The sequence below is a fragment of the Aquarana catesbeiana genome, linkage group LG05 (genome assembly GCF_042186555.1).
Source record: "Aquarana catesbeiana isolate 2022-GZ linkage group LG05, ASM4218655v1, whole genome shotgun sequence".
Classification (NCBI taxonomy): Eukaryota; Metazoa; Chordata; class Amphibia; order Anura; family Ranidae; genus Aquarana; species Aquarana catesbeiana.
In genome coordinates this window covers 122,102,997-122,115,708 of record NC_133328.1, presented here as the reverse complement: position 1 = coordinate 122,115,708, position 12,712 = coordinate 122,102,997, and positions in this window count along the sequence as shown.

Here is a 12,712-nt window from a genome sequence, read left to right as displayed (position 1 = left end):
TTTAATATTACACAAAGATAACTGAGTAAATCCTATATGCAGTTTTTAAATTATTATTTAATTTATTAAGGGAAAAAAGCTGTTCAAACCTTCCTGGCCCTATATGAAAAAGTAATTGCCCCCTCCTATGCTGAATCATGAATGAACTGTGATTAACCACCATTTTTTGGAAAGCTGAGTTAAATTTCACTTGTCACAGCCAGGCCTGATTACTGTCAGACCTGTTGAATCAGGAAATCACATAAATAGAAGCTGTCTGACAAAGTGAAGCACGCTAACAGATCACAAAAAGCCACACATCATGCCACAATCTAAAAAAATTCAAGAACAGATTAGAAACAAAGTAATGTATATGTATCGGTTTAGGGAGGGTTTCAAAGCCATTTCTAAAGCTTTGGAACTACAGTGAACCACGGGGAGAGCCATTATCCACAAATGGAGATAACTTGGAACAGTGGTAAACCTTCCCAGGAGTGGCGGGCCTACAAAAATTACTCCAAGAGCACGACTCATCCAGGAGGTCATAAAAGAACCCAGGACAATATGACTGCAGGCCTCACTTGCCTCAGGTAAGATCAGTGTTCATGATTCAACAAAAAGAAAGAGACTGGGCAAAAATGGCATCCATGGGAGAGTTCCAAGGCCAAAGCCACTGCTGACCAAAAAGAACACAAAGGCTCATTTCACATTTACCAAAAAACATCTTGATTATCCCCAAGACTTTTAGGCAAATATTCTGTGGAATGACGTGACAAACATTTAACTTTTTGGAAGGTGTGCGTCCCGTTACATCTGGCATAAAACTAATACAGCATTTCATAACAAGAACATCATACCAACAGTCAGACATGGTGGTGGTAGTGTGATGGTCTGGGGCTGCTTTGCAGCTTCAGGACCTAGACGACTTACCATAATTGATGGAACCATGAATTCTGAGCTCTACCAGAAAATCCTAAAGGAGAATGTCTGGCCATCAGTTCGTGACCTCAAGCTCAAGTGCACTTGGGTTATGCAGCAGGACAATGATCCAAAACACAACAGCAAGTCCACCTCCAAATGATTCAAACAAAGCAAAATTTAGGTTTTGGAGTGGCCTAGTCAAAGCCCAGACTTAAATCCGATTGAGATGCTGTATCATGACCTTACACAGGCCGTTCAAGCTGGAAAACCCTCCAGTGTGGCTGAATTAAAACAATTCTGCAAAGAAGTGTGGGCCAAAATTTCTCCACAGCAATGTGAAAGACTCATTGGCAGTTATCGCAAACACTTTATTGCAGTTGTTGCCGCCAAGGGTGGCACAACCAGTTATTAGGTTTAGGGGGCAATTACTTTTTCATATAAAGCCAAGCAGGTTTGGTCAGCTTTTTTGCCTTAATAAATGAAACATCATTTAAAAAACTGCATTTTGTATTTACTGGGGTTATCTTTGTGTAATAATAATTTTTTTTTGATGATCTGAGTCATTAAAGTGTGACAAATATGCAAAACAATTGGCCTTTGGCCTACCATGGCTCTCACAGCATGTCACGCTGTGATTGGCCAAAGCATGAAGGTCAGGTGCATGCTTTAGCCAATCAGCAGCCGTCAATGCACTGTGATCTCGCAGTGCATTATGGGGCGCTCCACAGCACACAAATTTGCTGCAAACGCCCCATATGTTCGTTTGTTCTGGGAACAAACTTCTTGACCATCCCTACCTCTGGGATATGAGTTTTTTAATGGTACATACATTGTAAAAACAAATGTTACAGTTCATACACTGTGACAATTTATTACAGGCATATTACGGAGGTTGACCCTTGTCCTTGTGTGTTTACACGATTCACTCTATATATTTGTTACACCCTGGTAACCGTGTGGGTTGATTTTGGGGTTCCCTATGCCCCTGGCGGTCATTCAGGTTTTTCCTTAGAATCTGTATTTTTTTCAACCCCCAGCTCACAGGGCTATTGAGTGCACCATGGGCTATTTCTATTTTCTGCTTTTGGGGCTCCTGCATACCAGGGGTATTCCTGTTATAGGATACATCGACAACATATTTCTGAGGGAGCAATCCTCTTCACTGCTGGAGACTAATGTGTCTCACACAGAGCACAATCTGGAGCAGTTTGGATGGGTTCTGAATGTACAGAAGTCAGCCTTAGTCCCAACCCAGAGGTTTGAATTAGAATATTTAGGCCTGACTGTGGATACTATCCTGGTGAGAGTGTTTGTCTCCAGACAAATGTCTTGCTCTAAGGACTCGGGTGGTCTTGCTCATGACATTGACAATACCATTGATTCATTTTTACATGAGGGTTCTGGGAAAGATTGTAGCCTCCTTCGAGGTAGTGCCCTTTGTTCAGTTTCATTGTAAGCCTATTCAGTGTAATGTCTTGGTGTCATAGCACAGGAGGACGTTGTCCTTGGATTCCCTGATGTCCTTAATCCCCAGCACAAGACTGTCTGTTGACTAGTGGGATATCCACACAGATGGAGGCGATGGAAAACACATTCCTCCCTCTATTTTGGAGGGTCCTGACAATGGATGCTCTCCTAATGGGCTGGGGTGGAGTTCTTGACAAACTCTTGGTCAAAGGAACTTTATCACCACTCGCTGTTAAAGCCAGGGTCTTAAGAGATGGGAATCTTTGATTCGGTAATTTCTACCCTACTGAAGGCGACTTCAAGGAAGATTTACCACAGAACTTTGAAATATTACTTTGCCTGGTGTGAGTCTAGGGGATTTCATCCTCGCATGTAGGTTGTGGCCCACATATTTGCTTTCATCCAATCTGGAGTTGATCAGAGTTTGGCCTTGAGTATTATCAAGGGTCAGGTTTGGCCTTGGTTGTCCTTTTTCAAAGACAAATTGCTTCACATTACTTGGTGTGTGCCTTTGTGCAAGGCATCTCGTGTATTGTCCACCAGTCAGGACTGTTGACTATGAACTCGTTATTTTCTGTATTGCAGAAATCTCCATTTGAACCTATCCGGGATATTCCTTTAGTCTTTCTGGACATGGATGGTTATTTTTCTGGTTGACATTACTTTGGCTCAAAGAGTTTCAGAATTGGCTGCTCTTTCCTGTAGGGAACCTTCCTGGAGCTCCACCGTGACAAGGTGGTTCTACAACCTCAGCTGTCATTTTTGCCTAAGGTGGTCATCCAGGACATTGTGTTGCCATCTTTCTGTCCTAAGCCTCAGATGCTCTTCACACCTTCATGTAGTGGTGCTATCAGGTGTTACCTGAAGTTGACAGCTGCAATTCATCAGTTGGATTACCCCTTTGGGCTCCCTGAAAGCCCAATGAAGGGTCACGCAGTTTCCAAATCTATCATTTCTCAATAGCTTATTTCTCAGGCCCACAGTCTAAAAGGCAAAGTTCCATCATTTTTAAAGATGGTTCATTCTGCCAGGAGTGTTGGTGCTTCCTGGGCTATTCAACATCAGGCTTCAGTAGATCAAGTTTGTAAAACTGCTACCGGGTCCTTGGTTCATACTTTTATAACGTTTTACCAAGTGGATGTCAGTGCCGCTGGGTGCGCTGCTTTTGGTCAGCTTGTCTTCCAGGCTGCTGCATGAGATTCTAACCTGTTTATGTTTAGTTGTTTGGGACCAGTTGGCTTGTTGCCCTCCCTTTAGATTCAGTGCCTTGGGACCTCATTATCGTTATGAATATGAAGATGCTCTGTGTCCTTTGATGTACGATAAAGAAAATGGGATAACTGGTTTACCTGTAAAATTATTTTCTTGGAGTACACCGTGGAACTTGCAGGACACTTTAGAAAAACGTAACCCTGTCAGCCATAGCTTTTCCATTTTAACGGAACCTTTTCATTTTAGTTATTATTACTATTATTATACAGGATTTATATAGCGCCAACAGTTTACGTAGCGCTTTACAACTTGAGGGTAGACAGTACAAATACAATACACTTTGATACAGTAGGAATCAGAGGGCCCTGCTCCTTAGAGATTACAATCTAAGAGGGAAGGTCAAAAGATACAAGAGGTAATAACTGTGGGCGAAGTGCTGATTGAGAAGATAAATGTACAGTTGTAGCCAGATAGGCTTCTCTGAAGAGATGAGTTTTCAGGGATTGTCTGAAAGTGGATAAAGTAGGAGAAAAATCGGACAGATTGGGGTAGAGCATTCCAGAGGATGGGAGAGGCTCTGGAGAAGTCCTGAAGGCGAGCATGGGATGAGGTGACAAGGGAGTTTGAGAGCAGGAGGTCTTGGGAGGAGCGAAGAGAACGATTAGGTTGGTATTTTGTGACTAGGTTAGAGATGTAGCTGGGGGCCAGGTTGTGTATGGCTTTGTAAGTTATAGTTAGTATCTTGAATTTAATTCGGTGACTGAGTGGCAGCCAATGGAGGGATTGGCAGAGGGGTGTAGCAGACGCTGAGCGGTTTGTGTGGTGGATGAGCCTGGCAGCAGCGTTCATGATGGACTGAAGTGGGGATAGCCTATTTAGAGGTAAACCAATGAGGAGGGAGTTGCACTAGTTGGCTTGTTAGTGGTAACAAGCCAACTAAAATTATAAATTATCAGATCTATCTGGCCATTTTGACCTGGCTGGTGAAAAAACCTTAAACATCTTCTGCCACATTAATGGAGGTACTGGAAATAAGGAAAATGTATTGTGTTAAAACCTAAATGCGCATCTTTCTGGCCCTGTTTATATCATGGGTCTAACACTTGCCCTCTGAAGCAAAACTGCTGTGCACTGGCCTCAAAGTCAGCTATTGGGCGACAGAACAATGTCTGGAAAGTCAGATAATAGTTTCCACAGAAATTTTATCACAGAGATGTCCTTTTTTTTTAAATTTGGTGCATGTGTCCTGCTGCTCTATATGCTATACTTCAGCATCTCTTGTAAACTGAGGAGTTGACAGGAATCATTTACAGCTTATGGTGCATCACGGTACATGCACTGAGTTGAATAGAATGTCTTGGCAATTGCGTTCCTATGGAAACCTGATTGTTGGCTTTTACGACTGAATGCAGCGGCTTCTGCTTCAGAAGGTTTAGGGATTTTTTCCTTTTCTTTTAAAGGGAAGAATAACATGTAAAGATAAAGAAAAAAATGGCTGTTCAAGAAAATGTCACTTTCCAGTTTACCTCACAGTAAACCTATATGTAAAACTTTCTGATCACTCTTGAAACAGTCAGTAGCCTTATCGTTGCACTGACTCCATTTGCGTGACATGAGGTTTGCCTTTAGGCCTGGTTTGCATGGACTCCAGCTTGTATAAGGCTTTGTTCACTTTGTTCACATGTTATTGAGAGGCAATAAAACCAGGCAGTGGAGCCGCATGGTGATAGTTGCAATTTATATGTCACATGATATTGGCGCAATGGTTTTATAAAGTACAGATTTTCAGTAAAAATTACACAACATTTTGGTGCACACAAACGCAATATGTTCTCTAATTTTTAAAATATAATATATATATAAAATATAAAACATGAGCAAATAGATAGCCAGCATGTCAAGCTTTAAAACTAGGTGGTATACCTTTAATTTTAAAAACCTTTTTTGAGAAGTATAGCTTTGGAAAAAAAACATTTATACTCACCAAGGTGGATGCAGCATTGATCCGATGCTTCATCTGTCCCCGGCCAGCTCTATAGTGACAACTGAGTGAACAAACACCGCTGATCGCTCAGTTATCCCCCTCCGTTCTGAGCTGAGAGCCATGACTGTCAGTCAACGGCTCTCTACTCACCCCTCCAGCGCTCACTGGAGCACTGGGCTGTGGAGGGAGGGGGGAGGGGCTGGCTTAGACTCTTGTCGGATCGCTGAAAGCCAGGTGCCCATCCAGGCTTCTGAATGGATTCCGACCATGTGGTCGAGATCTTTCCAGAGCCTGGACCCAATCTGTGACGTCAGCTGAAGCCCGCTGTTGGCTGAAAACGGATCACAGGAGTGCAGATCAAACTGCACTCCTGTGATTCACAGGAGAAGTATAGACAAAAAAGCTTTGGCTATACTTCTCCTTTAACTTAATCGCTATTACATGGGAACCAATAGCCCCCTATGCGATAGTATATTTATAGTGAGAGATTCTCTTTAATGAGACATCAGTGGTCTATTGAACCCAAAACATCTACCCTACATTACACTGAAGCATAGATCGTGGCACAGATCATGGCACAGATCGTGCTCAGTGATTTACTTCCTGGACCTCAGGAGCCGGAAATCTCATAGCCGAAACCTGAAGCAATGTAACACATGTCCATTCCGGGTTCTTACTGGCTAAAGAAGATCAGCGAGTGAGTGTTTACTGGTTTCCCTCCCCTTCACCCAGTGGCACCTGGGTGGAAAAGAGGGTTGCTTGTTTTAGGGGTCCCCTGGATTGCTTCCATCTAAAAGCCGGCTTGGCTTGTGATGTTTACACACAATCATGGCTGCTACAGCTGTATGTAAAACCCCCTGCTACTGCCAACGTTGTACGTCGGTGGTATGAAAAAGGGTTACAGGCTCGAGGCTTGCTGTTCACAGTGGTTAATGGATCACTTTTCATAGGATGGTAGAGCAGCATCTGCCAGGAATTCATCAGCAGTTGATACTGCCGACTCCTGAATGCCTGTTTTTTTTTTTTTTTTCTTTTTTTGAGAAAATCCTTTATGTAAATACCATGCTGCAACCTTGACCTAATCGTTTGACTCACTATAAGACCTCAAGCAGCTGCATGTAATTCTTTCGGTGGGGGAGTAAAACTGCGGCTCAATCGTCTGTTTTTACCGTCTGTATGACGTCTGTAAATCCTGGATCTTGTATCTTGAGTTTATCACTAGATCTTGTACAAACATATGCAATTCGTAGTGAAGTTATGAGTGTATTTTACTCTTTTATTCCCACTTTAATCGTCAGGCACACAATACAGGTTTTATGTATTCCATATTTATGTATAGAACTAAAGTGTCCGTTTATGAAAGAGAGAAAAGCGGTGATTATCTGCTTCTTATCACAGCACACAACTGTTCTGTCACAAACGGCTGTCTTATGAAAGTGAGATCTGAAGATCTCACTTGCCGTTACTGTAAAATATATCCATCCCAGATTATACAGCTCAGAGGTGGAGAATCTGGGAGAGAAGCTGGGGTGATTAGAAGACTTTCTTACTATATATCAGCACCCATGGGTTAAAAATCAATAAATACAAATTAAAATAATATACTGTATATATACTGCATATGTAAAAGGTATTTATATATATTATTTATATACAGTATCTCACAAAAGTGAGTACACCCCTCACATTTTTGTAAATATTTTATTATATATTTTAATGTGACAATACTGAAGAAATGACACTTTGCTACAATGTAAAGTAGTGCGTGTACAACTTGTATAACAGTGTAAATTTGCTGTCCCCTCAAAAACTTAACACACCGCCATTAATATCTAAATCGCTGGCAACAAAAGTGAGTACACCCCTAAGTGAAAATGTCCAAATTGGCACCAAAGTGTCACTCTGGCTTTTCTCCTTACACATCATGTCTCTGTGCAATGTCACCAGCTTTTTTGTTATTTTTTCTCCTACATTTACTGAGGGAATCATATCTTGAATCTGGACAAAGCAGATCGGTTTCCATCCTAAAGGCCCTGGCTGGGTTTAAGCCATCCATCTATTTTGTTTGGTGTTCTGGTAAGGGCAGCTTACTCTTGTGATTTTTGGACTGTCATTTTATCCATATATGTTGAAGTATTCTGGCGATCTGGAGTTTTTTCCATCATAGGAGATATCTGGACTTTATTTTTATTTTTAATTCTTAATTTTTAATTTCAATTTTTTGTGACATTTAATTTTCCACCTAAATAACGTTTTAGATAACGTAATAAGTATTTAGTGCGGTTTAATATTTACATATGTCAATATTTTGTGTGGCCATCATTATTTTCCAGCGCTGCCTTAACCCCCTGGACATAGAGTTCACTAGAACTTCACAGGTTGCCACTGGAGTCTTCTTTCACTCCTCCATGACGACGTCACGGAGCTGGTGGATGTTAGAGACCTTGCGCTCCTCCACCTTCCATTTGAGGATGCCCCACAGATGCTCAATAGGGTTTAGGTCTGGAGACATGCTTGGCCAGTCCATCACCTTTACCTTCAGCTTCTTTAGCAAGGTAGTGGTCATCTTGGGGGTGTGCTTGGGGTCGTTATGTTGGAATACTGCTCTGCGTCCCAGTCTCCGAAAGGAGGGGATCATGCTCTTCTTCAGTATGTCACAGTACATGTTGACATTCATGGTTCCCTCAATGAACTGTAGCTCCCCAGTGCTGGCAGCCCTCATGCAGCCCCAGACCATGACACTTCCACCACCATGCTTGATTGTAGGCAAGACACACTTGTCTTTGTACTCCTCACCTGCTTGCTGCCACACATGCTTGACACCATCCGAACCAAATAAGTTTATCTTGGTCTCATCAGACCACAGGACATGGTTCCAGTAACCCATGTCTGCTTGTCTTCAGCAAACTGTTTGCGGGCTTTCTTGTGCAACATCTTTAGAAGAGGCTTCTTTCTGGGACGACAGCCACGCAGACGAATTTGATGCAGTGTGTAGCGTATGGTCTGAGCACTGATAGGTTGACTCCCCACCCCTTCAACCTCTGCAGCGATGCTGGCAGCACTCATACATCTATTTCCCAAAGACAACATCTGGATATGACACTGGGCACGTGCCCTCAACTTTTTTGGTTGACCATGGCGAGGCCTGTTCTGAGTGGAACCTGTCCTGTTAAACCGCTGTATGGTCTTGGCCACTGTGCTGCAGCTCAATTTCAGGGTCTTGCTAATCTTCTTATAGCCTAGGCCATCTTTTTGTAGAACAACAATTCTTTTTTTTCAGATCCTCAGAGAGTTCTTTGCCATGAGGTGCCATGTTGAACTTTCAGTGACCAGTATGAGAGAGTGAGAGCGATAACACCAAATTTAACAGACCATCTCCCCATTCACACCTGAGACCTTGTAATACTAACGAGTCACATTACATAATGGAGGAAAAATGGCTAATTGGGCCCATTTGGACATTTTCACTTAGGGGTGTACTCAATTTTGTTGCCAGGGGTTTAGACGTTAACCACTTGCTTACTGGGCACCTAAACCCCCCTCCTGCCCAGACCAATTTTCAGCTTTTAGCACTGTCATTCTTTGAATGACAATTGCACGGTCATACAACACTGTACCCAAATGAAATTTTTATCATTTTTTTCCCACCAATAGAGCTTTATTTTGGTGGTATTTGATCACCTCTGGGTTTTTTATTTTTTGTTAAAAAATTAAAAAAGACCGTATTAAAAAAACAAACATATACAAAACCGTTTTATATTTTGTTAATAAATTTTGCAAACAGGTAATTTTTTTATCTTTCATTGATGAACGCTAATGAGGCTACACTGATGGGCACTGATAAGCTGCACTGATGGGCACCGATAGGCTGCATTGATGGGCACTGATAAGGCGACACTGATGGGCACTAATAGGCGGCACTGGTGGGCACTGATAGGTGGCATTGGTGGGCACTGAGAGGTGGCACTGATGGGTGGCACTGATAGCTGGCAGTGATGGGCACTGAAAGGTGACACTGATAGGCAGCACTGCTAGGTGGCACTACTGGTGGGCATTGATAGGTGGCACTCGTGGGCATTGATAAGTGACACTGATTGCTGGCACTGATGTACTGGTGGGCACTGATTCGTGGCACTGGCAGAAGACTCTGGCAGGCAGTACTGGTGGGCACATATGAGGCGGCTTCGCCTCTTCCTCTTCGGGACTGATGTCCCTTCAACAGAAGCCGGTGATCGGCTTTTTTTTCTCCTCACGCTGCCAGTGCGAGAAGAAAAAAAAACGATAACTGATCTTCTGTTCACATCACGTGATCAGCTGTCATTGGCTGATCATGTGGTAAGGGGTCGACCCCTTACTCTGATCTGTGATCACCCGAGTCTCATTGATTGAGTGGCGAGCATGCAAAGGGGAGCACGTCTATTGACGGCCTCCCGGAAAAGCAGATCCGCGCTGTAGCTGTCATTCGGCTATAGCACGGATCTGAAGGGGTTAATGGCTGTGTGTTGAGTTATTTTGAGGGGACAGCCATTTTACACAGTTATACAAGCTGTACACTCACTACTTTACATTGTAGCAATGTACACTGTTTCTTCAGTGTTGTCACATGAAAAGATATAATAAAATATTTTCAAAAATGTGAGGGGTGTACTCACTTTTGTGAGATACTGTATATATAGACACACACACACACACAATGCCTTGAAAAATGATTCATGCCCCTTGAAATTTTCCACATGTTGTCATGTTACAACCAAAAACGTAAATGTATTTTATTGGGATTTTTATGTGATAGACCAACACAAAGTGGCAAATAATTGTGAAGTGGAAAGAAAATGATAAATGGTTTTCAAGATTTTTTACAAATATGTGAAAAGTGTGGCGTACATTTGTATTCAGCCCCCCTGAGTTAATACTTTGTAGAACCACCTTTCGCTGCAACTAAAGCTGCAAGTCTTTTTGGGGATGTCTCTACCAGCTTTGCACATCTAGAGCAGTGTTTCTCAACTCCAGTCCTCAAGGCGCCCCAACAGGTCATGTTTTCAGGCTTACCATTATTTTGCACAGGTGATTTGATCAGTTTCACTGCCTTAGTAATTACCACAGCTGTTTCATCTGAGGGAAATCCTAAAAACATGACCTGTTGGTGCGCCTTAAGGACTGGAGTTGAGAAACACTGATCTAGAGTGTGACATTTTTGCCCATTCTTCTTTGCAAAATAGCTCAAGTTCTGTCAGATTGGATGAAGAGCCTCTGTGAACAGCAATTGTCAAGTCTTGCCACAGATTGTCAATTGGATTTAGGTCTGGACTTTGACTGGGCCATTCTAACACATGAATATGCTTTGATTTAAACCATTCCATTGTAGCTCTGGCTCTAAGTTTTGGGACCGTTGTCCTTCTGGAAGGTAAAACCTCCCCAGTCACAAGTCTGTGGCAGTCTCTTAACAGGTTTTCTTCTAAGATTGCCCTGTATTTGACTTCATCCACCTTCCCATCAACTCTGAATTTCCATGTCCCTTCTGAAGAAAAAAGATCCCCACAACATGATGCTGCCACCACCATGTTTTTACGGTGGGGATGGTGTGCTCAGGGTGATGTGCAGTGTTAATTTTCCGCCACACAGTGTTTTGCTTTTAGGCCAAAAAGTTCCATTTCGGTCTCATCTGACCAGAGCACCTTCTTCCACTTTTGCTATGTCCCCCACATGGCTTCTCGCAAACTGCAAATGTTACCATGGGCCTCATGGCTGCTTCTCTGATTAATGCTCTCTTTGCACATTCTGTCAGTTTAGGTGGACGGCCATGTCTTGGTAGATTTGCAGTTGTGCCATACTCTTTCCATTTTCGGATGATGGATTGAACAGTGCTCCGTGAGATGTTCAAAGCGTGGGATATTTTTTTATAACCTAACCCAGCTTTAAACTTCTCCACAACTGTATCCCTGACCTGTCTGGTGTGTTACTTGGCCTTTATGCTGCTTTTTGTTCACTAGGGTTCTCTAACAAACCTCTGAGGGCTTCACAGAATGGCTGTATTTATACTGAGATTAAATTACACACAGGTGGACACTATTTACTAATTAGGTGACTTCTGAAGGCAATTGGTTCCAATAGATTTTAGTTAGGGATATCAGAATAAAGGGGGCTGAATACAAATGCATGCCACATTTTTCAGATATTTGTAAAAAAATTTGAAAACAGTTTAGAATTTTCCTACAACTTCACAATTATGTGCCACTGTGTGATGGTCTATCACATAAATTCCAAATAAAATACATTTACGTTTATGGTTGTAACATGACAAAATATAGAAAATTGCAAGGGGTATGAATACTTTTTCAAGGCACTGTATATAGAGATATATATATATATATATATATATTTGGACACAGGCACAGTTTTCATACTTTTGGCTTTGTATGCCACCAGAATAAAATTAAAGCGGGGTTCCACCCAAATTTTGAACAATATCTGTATGTATTCTCTTCCTTGCCTAGATGCTGACATGCTGTTTAAAAAAATTTAAATCGCCGTAATTACCTTTTATTTTTCTATTCTTCTTTGCACTTCCGGGTTCTCCTCCCGTGGGAGCAGGCGTGTTTCTAGCCTCTCCCAGACTCCTGGGAGCTAGTCTCAGGCTTCCCAGGATGCCACTGAGCATGTGCGGGAACGAGCGGTGAATGCTGGGAGCACAGCATTCACCACATCCAGGAAATAAATGCTTGTGGGCTTCAAATGCCCACAATGAAGATGGAAACCGCCTGCAGTGAATAATATAAGTTATTCTTTCCGACGAAATCTGCCACAGGCGGACATATTACACACAATATGTGAGTATGTAATGCTGAGAAGAAAAGTTTGTGAATGAACTAAAAAAAAAAAAAACGATAGATAGGTGGACCCCCGCTTTAAAATAAAACAATCCAAAATGAAGTGCAGACTTTCAGCTTTAATTCAAGAGGTTGAACATAAATATCAAGTACAAATTTTAGGAACTGCAATAGTTTTTATACACAGTCACCCCATTTTCAGGGGCTCAAATGTAATTGGACAAATGAATATAATCATAAATAAAACGTTAATTTTTAATATTTTGTTGAGAATCCTTTTCCTGCAATGACTGCCTAAAGTCTGGAACCCATGGACATTACC